This window comes from Anabrus simplex, chromosome 2 (genome assembly GCF_040414725.1).
Source record: "Anabrus simplex isolate iqAnaSimp1 chromosome 2, ASM4041472v1, whole genome shotgun sequence".
Taxonomy (NCBI): Eukaryota; Metazoa; Arthropoda; class Insecta; order Orthoptera; family Tettigoniidae; genus Anabrus; species Anabrus simplex.
This window is the reverse complement of record NC_090266.1, coordinates 921,795,593-921,813,815: the sequence shown is the minus strand read 5'-3', so window position 1 is coordinate 921,813,815 and position 18,223 is coordinate 921,795,593.

Sequence of the window (18,223 nt, the reverse complement as noted above, 5' to 3'; positions counted from 1 at the left end):
GCTGAGCGTGTAGTACCGACCTCCACCCCGTCAACGTCTCGTGTTCGGACGTACAGGGCTGCGCATCGCATACGACAACAATGCGAAGATCTGAACTTCTGAATAAACGACTAAACCTGGATCCTGTTCACCTGGTTTATTGAACACATTCACAATGCACTGCCTCTGGTCACTTCTGAGCGGTTTTCCTTGTGTACTTCACTACACGCGATGGTCATACCTCTTGCTCCATTTCTCTCACTATGAATACTGGCACTGACTGCTGCTGCAGGATGCAACATCTTATCTCCACACTGTACAGCTTGGGACTTTCCCTCACTACAAGAAGACCTCCTGTAATACACCACGCCTTATGCCTTCATTTCTCGTTATTTAATCACTATTTTTAAAACAAGACCATATATATACCGGTATATATGATAACCATATTTTAATTTGATTACGTACCCTTCCAAACCGTCTAAATGTAATAAACTAAAATTAATGCGACGTACTACTTTTTTTCGAGCTCACATACAGTCGAGTGAGTGCGACGGTTGCTTCTCCAATCAACTACGTCTGTGTCCACGTGCAAAGGCAAGGTGCTCCGCCTATTTGTTTACATCAGGATTAAACTCTCGTGAAACGCGGTATAGACACTATCTTCTGCTCTGTGATTTCCTTCATGTGTCACAAGTTTCGTGGCTTTCTTGGCTGCTAAATAGCGTATTCTCAAGTGTTTGGAATCGTGCATGGCGTTATCAATGAGAGAATCGTGCGTTATTTTGGCAATAAAGAAAGAATATACATTATCAACCTCGTGCCAGGCTGCGTGGCTGAATGGTCAACATCTTGTTCTTCCGTCCTAGGGCTTCTGGATTCGAGGTATTTTGATCTTAAACGGGTTATTCTATTCTCTTTGGAACTAGGTGTTCATGCTTTCTCGAACATTCTTGCAACTCACACACAACACTATCCGCCACCACACTACACGCCAAATGCCGCGCACCCTCGTCGGAGGGTCTGCCTTACAAGGCCTGCGCCATGGGAAGGAAGAATATACGAATGAAAACATTGACCGTCCGCCTCTGTAGTGTAGTGGTTAGTGTGATTAGCTGCCACCCCCGGAGGCCCGGGTTCGATTCCAGACTCTGCCACGAAATTTGAAAAGTGGTACGAGGGCTGGAACGGGGTCCACTCAGCCTCGGGAGGTCAACTGAGTACAGGTGGGTTCAATTCTCACCTCAGCCATCCTGGAAGTGGTTTTCCGTGGTTTCCCACTTCTCCTCCAGGCAAATGCCGGGATGGTACCTAACTCAAGGTCATGGCCACTTCCTTCCCACTTCCTAGTCTATCCCTTCCAATGTTCCCATCCCCCTGCAAGGCCCCTGTTCAGCATAGCAGGTGAGGCAGCCTGGGCGAGGTACTGGCCATCCTCCCCAGTTGTATCCCCGATCCAGAGTCTGGAGCTCCAGGACACTGTCCTTGAGGGGGTAGAGGTGGAATCCCTCGCTGAGTCTGAGGGAAAAACTGACCCTTGAAGGTAAACAGATAAAAAAGAAGAAAATAACTGTGACCAGCGACACGATATGATAGTTTATCCCAGAGAGTAAGTGACTTCTAAACAAGTAATTATCTAAACTTGCTTTGTTGAATTATTTACAGCGTATCAAAACTTCTTCCATTATAATGGTCAAATATAAACGCTTTTAAACTGGCTATAAATGTCACATTTGTCGTGTATGTTTGATGTTGAGCGAATAATAAATATCACCGTTGGAAAAGTGAATCTCGATCTACAGTAGGCTAATAGAAGTAAGTTACTTTATAATAATCCTAGTCTGTAGAGTGTGCGTAATGTTCTATATCGCTCGATACTGACAACACTGTTTTTTTTTTTTTGCTAGGGGCTTTACGTCGCACCGACACAGATAGGTCTTATGGCGACGATGGGATAGGAAAGGCCTAGGAGTTGGAAGGAAGCGGCCGTGGCCTTAATTAAGGTACAGCCCCTGCATTTGCCTGGTGTGAAAATGGGAAACCGCGGAAAACCATCTTCAGGGCTGCCGATAGTGGGATTCGAACCTACTATCTCCCGGATGCAAGCTCACAGCCGCGCGCCTCTACGCGCACGGCCAACTCGCCCGGTGACAACACTGTGAGGTCGGAAAATCGTAGACAGACTTGACAGAAGAGGATATCGGGAATTTTGGTAAAAGAAAAAAAGGAAATATGGGAAGGAATGCACTTCCTTACAACATATCGACAGCAGGTAATTGTTACCAAATAAGAATTAAATATCAACTAGACATTGTTGGTCAAGAGGGTAGAGTGGGCTGGACATGTGTTGACGTGTCAGTGATGATGCTGATAATGATGTTGATGATGAAACAGGAAATAAATAAATAAAGAAATAAATAGTTCTCCTGTCTCCCAATATCCTGAGATGGTTCCGGGTTCAGGAAAGGAATGAGAACTTCAGGCGATATATTTGTCATCAAATCAATAATAAATACTTAAAGAGAAAAGATGGTAAATTGTATATTACAGCTGTAGATTTATAGAAATCTTTTGACTCTGTAAGCAGAGGGGTGGTCGTTGCAAAGATGGCTAAAATAGGGGTGTCAATTAAAATTCTTAATGCCATAAATGAACTGTTTACGGAGGTTAAATACGCGATTAAATTGGAAGAAGACTTAGCAGTGAGAAATATACATTAAAATATTGGGCTAAAACATGGGTGCAAATTATCACCTATACATTTTATTAACGACATTTTGGAAAATGAAGGAAATGAGAACATGACAAGCCCATGTCTTAACAGTAAACCAATTCTGGCCTAGCTTTCACAGACGACATCCTTCTGTTATCTTTAGCATCAGTTGGTATGCAAAGAAGCATTACAAACACTGTGAATATTGTACAGAATGGAATTTAAAAATTAACATTACGAAACCGAAAGTTGTGCCATCTGCCATCTTTGTGGTGTAGTGGTTAATGTGATTAGCTGCCACCCCCGGAGACTCGGGTTCGATTCCCGACTCTGCCACGAAATTTGAAAAGTGGTAGGAGGGCTGGAACGTGGTCCACTCAGCCTCGGAAGGTCAACTGAATAGAGGTGGGTTCGATTCCCACCTCAGCCATCCTGGAAGTGGTTTTCCGTGGCTTCCCACTTTTCCTCCAGGCAAATGCCGAGATGGTACCTAACTTAAGGCCACGGCTGCTTCCTTCCCTCTTCCTTGTCTATCCCTTCCAATCTTTCCATCCCCCTCAAGGCCCCTGCTCAGCATAGCAGGTGAGGCCGCCTGGGCGATGTACTGGTCATTATCCCCAGTTGTATCCTCGACCTAATAGCTCACGCTCTAGGACACTGCCCTTGAGGCGGTAGAGGTGGGATCCCTCGCTGAGTCCGTGGCAAAAATCAACCCTGGAGGGTAAACAGATTAAGAAGACGTTGTGACATGTAACAAAGTACAGTAAATAAAATTAAATAAAGAGAAAAGTGGTGGATAGAAAGTGTAGAGTTAGTAAATAAAATATTTAGGAATGAACCAGCATTTATTGGTAAGTGGAAAGAACAAATAAGATGATCAAAAATGAAAGGACTGGGAGCATTACCTAGCACGAGATGTATCGAGGTAGGTAAGGGTTATTCTGCCCGAAGGCAGGTCCGAACCTCCGCAGAGGTGTTCCTGAGCAGGAGTTTACGTGCGGTAGGATGGCCAGTTCCTTTCCGCTCCTCCATTACCTTACCACCCACCAACAGCGCGTGGCAACCCATCCAACTCCTGACCTCGCCCAATGTTTCTAAACTTCGGAGATCTCACAGGATCCGGTGTTTCAACACGGCTACGGCCGTTGGCATGTTTCGAGAAGAAGATGCCAAATACTGAATATAAAATGCAGAAATATTTTCTAAATTCACTTGTAGAATCCAGAGCATTGTACTGGAGAAGGCAGTAAGGAACTAGTGGTAATAGATACGTTCAGCAAAATAATAATGGGGCTGCCAGAATGTGCAGCTAATAGTGGAGTTAGAATTATGTATGAAGATATGAGTATACAAGCAGATATAGCTGAAAAGCCAACGAAATATTGGTTAAGATTAAAGAGAGGAAACGGAGGGAAATACTAAATTTAGCATACCAACATCATACGGAACATCTACACAATGATTACAATGATTATTGGGTAACCAAGATGAAAAGGATGCTAGGTAGAATAGGAGTGGGAGACCCCTGGGATAAAGAAGTTTGGAACGAACAAAATAAATTGAGTTAGAAAGTAACTGTTAGAGTGTAAGATACTGAAATGCAGATGATTATGTCATAATGTAGGACCAAAGGAACGTTAGTATCATTCTGTGAAATTAGCAAACATGTGTCAATAAATAAATACTTACGAATAGAGAAGTATGATGTATATTGTGGTAGCTAATGGCTGCCTAAAATTATAAGGTTCTAAGAGAGAAAAATGAAGAAAATCGTTGTTTGTTATGTGGAGAATTAATGGAGGAGACACATCTGTTTAGAGTATGTAAGAAAACAGACTCATTCAGGTTCTAATACCGGGGTAATGATTGCAAAGCAAAAATAGAAAGTGACAATTTAATACAATTATTTAAAAAAAGAATCGATCACACCGTGTAGGACAGTAAAATGTTTCGGTATAGTAAAAAATATGTGGTGAAAGAGAAAGAAAGCAAGCAAGCAAGCACAAAGTCATCTTTTAGTATTATGATGGTTGTATTGTCGTTGTCATTATTTTCCTTAAAGTAATTATTTGTAGTAAAATAGTATGTCAGTTGGCTTAGATTACAATAGAAGGAATGTTCCTTCATCAGCTGCTTGAGTTCCGTAGCTGTAGACTGAGAATATTCATTCATTCATTTATTCATTCATTCATTCATTCATCCATTCATTCCTTCAATAATAAGGGCTCTCTCTACCCAGTTGGTGGTTATCCGTGACTAGGACAGAGGATTACTTTCATTTTTTCATGCATGTAAAAATTAATTAATTAATTCATTCATTCATTCATTCATTCATTCATTCATTCATTCATTCATATTGTAATGTTCTCTTAGCTGCTGGGATTTCGTGGATGGAGCCTAAGAGCATTCGATTCATTCAATCATTCATTCACTCATTCAATAATGAATCCTCTCTCCCCAGTTGGTGGCTATCCGTGACAGGGAGGTAGGAGTGTTTATTAATTCATGTATGCATAAATATAATTCAATCATGCAATACTGCATGCATTCATTCTATTTATTCAGTCATTTATTCCATTCATAAAGTCTATGGTAAGTTGAGGAAAACTCTGTTCAGAATTGTGATATAAATAAATACTAGCACTAATACAACTTAATATGTATGTTGAATGCTCAGCCCGGAGGCTGATTTGATCCTCAACAGTTCCACCATCAGCTGTCGTAGGTGGCCTAGATGTCACTGAAGAGGCGTACTAGGGAAATGGGGAATGGTGTAGTTTCCCGTTGCTTTCCTCACTGAGCCAGAAGTTCCTATTACATATCAGTCTGCGAAGTGCATTAAAATAAACGCACCAACTGACCCATGTGAGCAATATTTTCACTCCATTCATAACAGGGACTGACTGTATAAGGAATGACATTACTAGTATCACTCATACCTCGGTCAATTTCATGTTGTCAGAGCCAAAGATGATACTGAGGCAGGTCAATGAAAGTAACAAATTTGTTCTAGCCCATACCAGAAGACATAGTACACTGAGAATACTAGGTCTTATCAGCAAAGGCATACAACTTAATAAGGGTAAGATAAATATTGTCCTAGACTTTATATCACTGTTAACCTCTAGTACAAAATATATAAAATTTTAAAAACTACAATTTAGAGACTGGGTGTAAATAGTGTTTAGGCTTAACTGTAATGTTTAAAGTGGCAATAGATAAATTATTGTAACAAGAAGAATCATGCATGTATCATAAAACCGATTTGGTTTACAATGAATTATTACGCTCTTCCCAACTCCAGGTGATCCGGAACTAGGAGATGGGAGTATTATATTCTCTTCTATTCTACTAGAACAGTGTTAGGGTAAGAAAAATTGATTCAAAGTGTAGCAAAAGCACATGCGGGGAGTTGGCAGTCCTGATCAACGATATTTTACAAGATGGAAATGAGTTTTCAGATGAAATTATTTTTACAATGCTCTGTTTGCAGACTTACTCTACTACACGGGAGTGAAATGTGGGTTGAGACAGAATATTGGTTTCATAAGATGGAAATAACAGACATGGAAGTAGTAAGAATGATAGCTGATAAAATAGATGAGAACAATCGCATGAAATTTTTAACTTTGAGGAAATCAAGCCAAAGTTAGGAATGAACATTATGGATAAAGCTGCTTGGTTGGTAGGTTCATGTGAGTCGAATAGAGACGAATAGGTTAACAAAAATAATAGTGGACTACACCATGAGGATAAGAATAGCAGAGTGCAGTATTAGGCACATAGTGGTTCAGAAGGTAAACCATTACACTTTCAACTGCAATGAACTAGTCTCTATCTCTGAAATTGATGGGGATTATAACTGCTTACCTCTTTCCAGGTAACTAATAGTACAAATATCCTCCATCGGAATATTCCCTCAGGGGGCAAAGACTGCAAAGACTGGTCAAAATGCCTGTTGATAACAGTACTGCAGCTGAGGTCAAAAAGTGAAGAGGCATATCTACTCAGATCACATGAGTCAGTTCATTAAATTATATATGCTATTACTTCTCCTGATGATCTTTTTCTTTACTTTACGTCGCACAGACACAGACAGTGCTTATTGCGACAATGGGACAGGAAAGGGCTGGGAGTTGCAAGGAAACAACCGTGGCCTTAATTAAGGTACAGCCCCAGCATTTGCCTTGTGGGGAAATTCTGATGAATTCAACAGTACTCAGATGGATTAGTAATTGCTTGCTCATGAACGACAGTTTCAGTTTAATAAATAAAACCCCTTCGCTTACGATACATTTTTCTATAACATCGCATTAAAATAATATTTCGGCGTGAAATAGTTTGTCGAACTTCAGGATTTGTATTACAAAAAACTGTAACTATTCCTCTAGATGATAAAAGATAAACATGTTATCTTTCTCACTATTAATGTTAAAATTGTATTATTTTGAGCCGTTGATCATGTTATATCTAACCACTCCATATTCGACCCCGTATTCATGTTGCAATGGAAGTAATTCTAAGAATATTCCTACTTTGTATCCATAAAAATGTACGGTAATTGCATTCGAAAATTGAACATACCGTGAGAATCCTAAAAAAGTGTTGTTGAACTCTGGCGAACTGTCTATAGGAGCACTAAAATCAATGCTCAAGTTACTTATACCGTATTTCGTGGAATAAAAAATTCACTTTCCTTATAGCCAATACAAATATTCAGGATTTAGACCTTATGTACAGAAAAAGGTCTAAATGAATGCAAAGTATATGTTAAAATGTGCAAATATATGCAAGTTCATATAATACGCCAGTTTGCTAAAATATGCTGATGAAACGCTTACTTTTTATCTGTTAAAAGAAGAAAAATATTATTTGCGTTCTAAAATTAAATACGATTGGTACACTGTAGAAGATAGTGAATAGGAGATATAAGACATAAACGTTGATCAAAATCAAGAAATGTAAGAAAATAAAGACTAGAGAATACTTTGACTAACGATAGCTTTTAAATACATAGATATTTTTCCTGTTACTTTTATTTTACAAAGTATCCTTTAACTCCAATGGATACAGTCTCTTTAAAAGCGCCCGTGTTGTGAATGTGTAAAGGGAACGTGAAGCTGGGGAATGTACGGAGTGGACCCCTTAAAATTTAGTTTGATGCAACACGTAATTTAATGACGACCTAAAAATATTGGTCTCCGTTCCTATAAGGGAAAACACCGAGGGTACAGTTGGGTTTAAACTCGACGATACAGACCGAATCGTTAGCGCCGATGGTAATTCAGTTATCGAAACTATTATAAATGCATGAAATGATCACAGCTGCGAATAACGGCAGAGCAGGAAGCGTTCATGGAGCCTGTGAACAGATACTATAGGCCTGTAGACTGCGAACTTCCTACTGATGGTTAGATTTCAACCTAGCTAAGGCGGGAGATGTACGCACCTCTACGGTTAAGAAACCAAGCCGTGTTTGGACATGTTTAATTCCCAGGCATGGCCTCTCCTTTTACTGTATGTTATAGATACATGTTTTTTTCTCATATTTTCAATGAATTAATTCTTATTTGTTCTGAAAATATCCATTTGTATCGGATGTTACGATTTTACAACAATTATGTTACGTAATTCATAGGAAAGTAGGTCTGTTGTTGGAACGGCTGCATCATAGCTCACTTTGTGAGATATCCTTGAGAAAACATTCCCGAAGTGTTAAAGTCAGATCGTGGAGCTCCTGATGTAGCTACAAATATTGCTGATGAAATGTATTGTTTGTGTAATACTCGCATAACAGATTTTGTTGGTCTGTTGTGCAAGTGCCTATGTACCAGCGTAAGGAGCTTTACCGGACAGCGTCTAAAGCAACGTCTTCATTATTAGTAGCTCCGAAGCGTATTGGCTGTCGATTTCCTTCTCTCAGGAAATCGCTTGTGATACAGATGTTGCCACTGCAATGACTTCTGTCATGTACCTCCATACATCAGTAACATATCAACGTAATAGTCACTGGAATACGTTGGTTGTGTAGGTTAGTTAAAATTATTATGTTCACATCCACTACACGAGTTAATGGACACGCTTTGTGTTGTGACCTTGTTTTTAGAGGAGTGGAGAGCAGACAGTACACATTCTTAAAAAAGACATTGTGTTATCGTATCAAAAGAGACACTCTGCCATTCATGGGCATAATTAAGTTGTAAATTACTTCCAAAATATCTGAGTAGTATAGTATTCGAAACGTGGTTCCACTTTCAGATCTTAAATAACTTACCGATTCATCCAGAATGACGGCACAATTCTGGCTCGCAGGAGACGCACTAGTAATGCATCCCTCCTTTACCCCAGCTTTAAATTCCATGTAAAATCTCGTATTCATGTTTTACAACGAGTAGTATAATTGGATGGTTCGGGCGCCACCTCCACCTCAGGCTCCCAGTGGCCACCTCCACCTCCACCTCAGCCAGAGGCCTCCCAGTGGCCACCTCCACCTCCACCTCAGCCAGAGGCCTCCCAGATGCCTCCTCCACCTCAGCCAGAGGCCTCTTCCAGTGCTGCCAACTTAACCTAACTAGCGCGAAATTTGAATTTGTAAACAAAGCCACGTGCTTTTTGACAGACAACAACGCATCGCTAACCTCAGTACTGCCATCTTGACGGGCCTAAACCTCAGTAGTGCCAACTTAACCTAACTAGCGCGAGGTAAACAAAGCCACGTGCTTTTTGACAGCCACGTGCTTTTTGACAGATTTGTAAACAAAGCCACGTGCTTTTTGACAGACAACAACGCATCGCAAACCTCAGTACTACCATCTTGACGGGCCTAAACCCCAGTAGTGCCAACTTAACCTAACTAGCATGAGGTAAACAAAGCCACGTGTTTTTTGACAGCCACGTGCTTTTTGACAGATTTGTAAACAAAGCCACGTGCTTTTTGACAGACAACAACGCATCGCTAACCTCAGTACTGCCATCTTGACGGGAATAAACCTCGGTGGTACCAACTTAACCTAACTAGCTCGAGATAAACAAAGCCACGTGCTTTTTGACAGCCACGTGCTTTTTGACAGCTGTCATCCGCCATCTTTAAACTACAGAGCGCTGTGCTGCCCTCTTTCGTCACCTGTCATCGGCAGTGCTGCCATCTTGGCGGGCCTAAACCTTAGTGCTACCAACTTAACCTCACTAGCTCGAGATAAACAAAGCCACGTGCTTTTTGACAGCCACGTGCTTTTTTGACAGCTATCATCCGCCATCTTTAATCCATAGAGCACAGTGCTGCCCTCTTTAGCTACTTACCTTTGAAATGTGGTGGCGGATAATTTGAAAAAATGCTTTTTTGACAGCAGCCATCTTTGAGCGCCGTGCTACACTCTTTAGCTAGTTACCTTTGAAATGTGGTGGCAGGCAATTCCACATGACAGCAGTCATCTTTAATCAAGAGAGCACCGTGCTGCCCTCTATGTGGTGGCGGCAAATTGAAAAATTCTACATGCTCTTGTTTGAAAACAAACTCACGCGCTTTTTTGACAGCCGTCATCCGCCATCTTTAATCAACAGAGCACAGTGCTGTACTCTTTAGCTAGATACCTTTGAAATGTGGTGGCGGCAATTTGAAAAATTCTATGTGCTCTTGTTGGGAAACAAAGCCACGTGCTTTTTTGACAGCTGTCATCCGCCATCTTTAATCAATAGAGCGCTGTGCTGCTATCATGCGGGCAATTTCGTCAGCTGTCATCCGCCATCTTTAATCCAGAGAGAACAGTGCTGCACTCTATGTGGTGGCGGTAAATTCCACGTGCTTTACAAACCCATGTGCTTTTCTGACAGCTGTCATCCGCCATCTTTGAGAACAGTGCTGCACTCTATGTGGTGGCGGCAAATTCCACGTGCTTTACAAACCTATGCGCTTTTCTGTCATCCACCATCTTTAATCTAGAGAGAACAGTGCTGCACTCTATGCGGTGGCGGCAAATTCCACGTGCTTTACAAACCTATGCGCTTTTCTGTCATCCACCATCTTTAATCTAGAGAGAACAGTGCTGCACTCTATGTGGTGGCGGCAAATTCTACGTGCTCTTATTTGGAAACAAATTCTACTCGCTCTTCAGCTGTCATCCACCATCTTTAATCAAGAGAGCACCGTGCTGCCCTCTTTGTGGTGGCGGATAATTTGAAAAAATTCTTTTCGACAAGCAGCCATCTTTAATCCAGAGAAAACAGTGCTGCCCTCTTTAGCTACTTACCTTTCAGGCGGTTAATTTGAAAAATTCTTTTCGACAAGCTGCCATCTTTAATCCAGAGAGAACAGTGCTGCCCTCTTTAGCTACTTACCTTCGAGGCGGTTAATTTGAAATATTCTAGCTGCCATCTTTAATGAAAAGAGCATCGTGGTGCTATCTTGCGGGTAATATTTTACGTCACAGCTGTCATCCACCATCTTGCATTGCTAACCTTAGTGCTGCCCTCTTTAGCTACTTACCTTTGACGAGCTGTCATCCGCCATCTTTAATCCAGAGAGAACAGTGCTGCACTCTATGTGGTGGCGGATAATTTGAAAAAATCTTTTTGACAAGCAGCCATCTTTAATCAACAGAGAGAACAGTGCTGCCATCTTTAGCTACCGCCATCTTACATCGTTTACCTCGCTGCTGCACTCTATGTGGTGGCGGCTAATTCGAACAAGTTTAATCACGCATCAGGCAAGCTAGAGTAAGCACGTGCTGTTGTGATGACGTCATCATGCATGTTTAGACTTGTCCGTTTTCTTAAGAGTAAGTCGGTGTAAAGGAATGTGGTAGCGGTAAATTCGAACAAGTTTAAACATGCATCGGGAAAGCTAGAGTAAGCACGTGCTGTTGTGATGACGTCATTGTGCATGTTTAGACCTGATCGTTTTTCTTAAGAGTAAGTCGGTGTAAAGCAATGCAATAAGTACAACATTTTTTGAATGCGATCAAATATTTATTTACAAATGTACTACAACAGTGTTCGTTTTTGCTGCTGACAAGGTTGGTGTGCTTCTTAACAACGTATGCTTCTGAAATGCCTCCTGCAACATTCAAATTAAACAAAGCATTTAGAAATATATTATACTAAGTATGTTATGCTTTACAGAGAAGATCATATACTTCTTACCTTGCTGTTATTCCTTTTCGGAATCATCATCATCATCATCATGAGGTACTAGAGAAAGTTCATTCATACACTGTGTACAGTGTTCAATCCTCGGATTTGGTCCATCCCAATCATCATCACCATTTTCTCCTCGATGCTTGTAATGTCGTTCACAAGTTCTGCATAAAGCTACTTCGATTGACATCTTACTGTGTAGAGGAAGGATGTCCCAAAAATTATGTACGTAAGAGGCAGCGTACGTATATAAAAATCCTGGTGGTAAGTATTGAATAAGATGTTTCGGCATCGACGATCTACGTTTATAGAACATCTTAATAGCCTCACTCACTCGTGAAACATAAATAAGATGTTGCGTATGAGCATGCAAACAGCATGCACATTTACAGTTTTGTTCCATAGCGTACGATGTCGAAGCACACACTAATGAAAATGATAAAGATCTATTCTTATTTATAGTCTCGTAACAATATTCGTTAGCGGATGGTAAGTAACATCACTCATATGAATAATAAGACAATAGGCTGCTGTGTTAGCAGGAATGTTTTCAGATGTTTCAAATTCTAAACGAATATCAACTGGAGATTCTTTTATAGATTCTTCGTGATAAGAGCAGTCTATAACTACAATCGGTGCTTTATTTTTAAATTCTTGAGGTGTAAATAGCGGACGATCTTCTTTCTGATAATACGATGATTGAAATTTACAAAACATGTCATAGAGCATCCCAAACTTATTTTTCTCAAAGTTAATGTCGATGTTTTCGTAGGGATACGTAATTCCATTGAGATATAGTCTAACGTGTCTTAATTTGCAGTGATCAAACAGTGAGCTATCTTTTTCGTGATTGAATTTACGATTAGTTTGAAATCCAAAAATAATGTACAAGGGCTTCTCAGTAAAACGTGATGTTTTAACAGCCCAGCTATGCTTGTTTGTAGGTGGTAACACAGGATATTCATGCAGCTCCCAACTTCTAAAACGTATAGGTAATGGTGTATCATTTTCTACAATCTTGAGCAATCGAAGTTTTTCACGATCAGATAAGGTTACATGTGGGATCCGCCACAGTATACGATGCAGTGTTATTTTCGATTCTACAGGTGTTTCTACTGCTTTAAGAGAATTGTAATCACTTCGATCACGGATTAGAATAAGCTCTTGTTTTACGTTGATTATAATACGTGTAAAGTCTTCTGCGAATCCAAAAATATGTTTCAGTGATAACATACCCGTAAAAGTTCCATCCTCATTAATCATCCAGTTGTTAGTAGCTTTTGGACACCATCCAGCCATCCGCAAAAGATTACTTTCTTCATCACAGAAAGAAGGGTAGAGTTTCATTGCGCTTGTAATACCAACATTCTTCGTTCGATCTATTTCAACATTATTTACTTCATATCGCGCTTCAGAAAAGAGAAAAGCTAGAGCATGGTTGTTTAGTTGTGAAGTGCTTGGTCCACTTCCATCAGACTTTTCTAATCGTCCTTCAATATAGAGGTAGCTTTCGTGTGGTAAGGTGTAAACATCTTGTTGATTAATAATAAAATGAATTTCATCATTGTTATTTAATCCAAACGTAAAAGGTTGATAGGAATGAAGCTCACTTCGTACTACACCTTCACGACTTTCTACTGCATTCGTAATGTCTAGCAATTCTTCCATTCTGTTGTAGTAGTGTATATCCTAAATCTTGGAGTATCTGCTTATGGGTATCTGTTAACTCGATGAGTCTCTGCACACATGTAGTATGTCTTCGGAATGTACACCGTGTTTTATAGATGGTTTTCATACTGGTTTAAGATGTAGTTTGTAAGCTACGTACGCGTGCTGATCTAAATGAATAAGCTGATTATGTTTATTTACAAGTCTAAGAGTTATGTTGCTAATGTGTTTTACAGACACAGGATGATAAAGAACTACTGCTGGTTTCTCACAAATAGTATATCCACGTTTCTCTGTAACAATAAAGTCGTGCAGGACGTGCGAAGGTTGTAGATTACTATTCAAGTCTGTAATAATATTACAAGTAATGTTCACATTATAATCATCGAAGAGTTTTATAGGTTGATCAGACTCGTAACGTACGTTCGGTAGGAGCTCCCTCGATGAAAATCCAAGCAGTGGGCCAATCGAATCAGGTTGTGATTTGAAGTCAATCTTAAATGATGATTCAATAACACATTTATGCGTAATGTTGCTTATAGTGATTGAGAACTTGTAATTATGATTACTAAAACTATCTTCCCCAAACTGATCAATTAACGTACTTTCAATATAGTCGTGAATATCATCTACTGTATAACTACCTGAGGGTAGTGTTAGCACATACTCATCGTAATAGAACTTGTTTAAACCATCACGCACATTATAGATTTTATTGTAGCTTTCAAACGATACTAGTCCAAGACTATGCGGCTGATAACCAAGTTCGATTGGCGGATTAAAATAGATAGTTGTTTCAGGTCCTTCTCCACGTACAGCAAACGTTCTTTCACTGTTCGTCATCACGTAGACACTAATACACTTTCTCTACTGTCTGGGTTTGATATAAGAACATAAGACATAATCGTCCGCACATGCGTGTATTAAAGTTTTGCACACGGTTTTTATTGTAAACAATGTCTGCACTAAATGAATAAGCTGATTATGTTTATTTACAAGTCTAAGAGTAATGTTGCTAATGTGTTTTACAGACACAGGATGATAAAGAACTACTGCTGGTTTCTCACAAATAGTATATCCACGTTCCTCTGTAACAATAAAGTCGTGCAGGACGTGCGAAGGTTGTAGATTACTATTCAAGTCTGTAATAATATTACAAGTAATGTTCACATTATAATCATCGAAGAGTTTTATAGGTTGATCAGACTCGTAACGTACGTTCGGTAGGAGCTCCCTCGATGAAAATCCAAGCAGTGGGCCAATCGAATCAGGTTGTGATTTGAAGTCAATCTTAAATGATGATTCAATAACACATTTATGCGTAATGTTGCTTATAGTGATTGAGAACTTGTAATTATGATTACTAAAACTATCTTCCCCAAACTGATCAATTAACGTACTTTCAATATAGTCGTGAATATCATCTACTGTATAACTACCTGAGGGTAGTGTTAGCACATACTCATCGTAATAGAACTTGTTTAAACCATCACGCACATTATAGATTTTATTGTAGCTTTCAAACGATACTAGTCCAAGACTATGCGGCTGATAACCAAGTTCGATTGGCGGATTAAAATAGATAGTTGTTTCAGGTCCTTCTCCACGTACAGCAAACGTTCTTTCACTGTTCGTCATCACGTAGACACTAATACACTTTCTCTACTGTCTGGGTTTGATATAAGAACATAAGACATAATCGTCCGCACATGCGTGTATTAAAGTTTTGCACACGGTTTTTATTGTAAACAATGTCTGCACTGCTTCCGAAATAACGTATGAGCTCAAAAGGAGGAGGTAAATCTCCATAGCTATCAAAATACCATACTTTAGATTTACGTTTTACATAAGCAACGTAATGAGTTCCAGGTCCACGACTGTCGTCCAAGTTAATTACGGCACTTTCACGTTCACGTGGACGTGCTGGTAGTTGATCACGCATATACACTCCTCGAAAATAATGAATTCCTAGTTGTTTAGCAAACGTAAAAACTTCATCATGCGTTAGAGCTCGATATGGCAGTGCATTCAGTAGACGTTTTTTGGAGAAATGTAGATACCAAGCCCTTTCTTGTATGGCGCTAGCTTCATGTTCACACCTTTGCCTCGTAACGCAATTGCCTCCATCGTCTTGTTATGACGTTCACTCTCTTTCAACTGTTGTTTCGCTTCTTCTACAGCTTTGACAGTTCTCGCTACAGCACTAGCACCACCTAGCAATGACCCTAAAGCTGCTAAGCCAGCAAACAGCGCAGGAAGAAATCCTCCTCGTTTTGGTACAGGAATAATTCGCGCACGTTTACTAAATATTGCTCTGCACTTTGGAGAAATTCTCGCTCTTGCTGCGCGTAACGCCTTAGTAATAGCTACACGAGGATTGTATTCCCCTCGAATAGCTTTTTGCGCAGCCTTTATAACATCTTTCCATCCAACAGTTTTTACTTTCTTCTTCTTCTTCATGTCGTTTGGATATCGTTGTTTCACCATGCTGGACACGACTTTACTAGTCAAGAGCAAATCATAAACTAACCGTTGCCTCTTGTTTCGTTTAATATATATATTACTATTACGTACTTTATGATTCAGTTATCATGAAGATTATAAAGCAGCAAGACACGCTACCTGTTACCGACATTGTACCACATCTCTTACCTAGTTCTAGTACAACTACAAGAAAACGTCATGGAACGTTGTTTCCTTTTACTGTCCGATGTATTATATCAGGTCCGTCGGGATGCGGTAAAACAAATCTTTTACTCACAATTATTACTTCTGTAAATGGTGTACGCTTCGAGAATATTTACGTTTTTGCAAAGTCACTCTATCAGCCGCTATATACTATTCTACAAACTGTAATGCACGATCTAGTTAAAGATGGAATAAGATATTTTAAATTTAATTCACATGAGCAAGTACCATCACCAGACGATGTGCTTCCTAATTCTCTAATGATCTTTGATGATGTCGCAACAGAACAGCAAAACGTTATTCGTGCATTCTTTAGTATGGGTCGACATAAATATGTTGATTGCATTGTTACGAGACTATAAATAAGAATAGATCTTTATCATTTTCATTAGTGTGTGCTTCGACATCGTACGCTATGGAACAAAACTGTAAATGTGCATGCTGTTTGCATGCTCATACGCAACATCTTATTTATGTTTCACGAGTGAGTGAGGCTATTAAGATGTTCTATAAACGTAGATCGTCGATGCCGAAACATCTTATTCAATACTTACCACCAGGATTTTTATATACGTACGCTGCCTCTTACGTACATAATTTTTGGGACATCCTTCCTCTACACAGTAAGATGTCAATCGAAGTAGCTTTATGCAGAACTTGTGAACGACATTACAAGCATCGAGGAGAAAATGGTGATGATGATTGGGATGGACCAAATCCGAGGATTGAACACTGTACACAGTGTATGAATGAACTTTCTCTAGTACCTCATGATGATGATGATGATGATGATTCCGAAAAGGAATAACAGCAAGGTAAGAAGTATATGATCTTCTCTGTAAAGCATAACATACTTAGTATAATATATTTCTAAATGCTTTGTTTAATTTGAATGTTGCAGGAGGCATTTCAGAAGCATACGTTGTTAAGAAGCATACCAACCTTGTCAGCAGCAAAAACGAACACTGTTGTAGTACATTTGTAAATAAATATTTGATCGCATTCAAAAAATGTTGTACTTATTGCATTGCTTTACACCGACTTACTCTTAAGAAAAACGATCAGGTCTAAACATGCACAATGACGTCATCACAACAGCACGTGCTTACTCTAGCTTTCCCGATGCATGTTTAAACTTGTTCGAATTTACCGCTACCACATTCCTTTACACCGACTTACTCTTAAGAAAACGGACAAGTCTAAACATGCATGATGACGTCATCACAACAGCACGTGCTTACTCTAGCTTGCCTGATGCGTGATTAAACTTGTTCGAATTAGCCGCCACCACATAGAGTGCAGCAGCGAGGTAAACGATGTAAGATGGCGGTAGCTAAAGATGGCAGCACTGTTCTCTCTGTTGATTAAAGATGGCTGCTTGTCAAAAAGATTTTTTCAAATTATCCGCCACCACATAGAGTGCAGCACTGTTCTCTCTGGATTAAAGATGGCGGATGACAGCTCGTCAAAGGTAAGTAGCTAAAGAGGGCAGCACTAAGGTTAGCAATGCAAGATGGTGGATGACAGCTGTGACGTAAAATATTACCCGCAAGATAGCACCACGATGCTCTTTTCATTAAAGATGGCAGCTAGAATATTTCAAATTAACCGCCTCGAAGGTAAGTAGCTAAAGAGGGCAGCACTGTTCTCTCTGGATTAAAGATGGCAGCTTGTCGAAAAGAATTTTTCAAATTAACCGCCTGAAAGGTAAGTAGCTAAAGAGGGCAGCACTGTTCTCTCTGGATTAAAGATGGCTGCTTGTCGAAAAGAATTTTTTCAAATTATCCGCCACCACAAAGAGGGCAGCACGGTGCTCTCTTGATTAAAGATGGTGGATGACAGCTGAAGAGCGAGTAGAATTTGTTTCCAAATAAGAGCACGTAGAATTTGCCGCCACCACATAGAGTGCAGCACTGTTCTCTCTAGATTAAAGATGGTGGATGACAGAAAAGCGCATAGGTTTGTAAAGCACGTGGAATTTGCCGCCACCGCATAGAGTGCAGCACTGTTCTCTCTAGATTAAAGATGGTGGATGACAGAAAA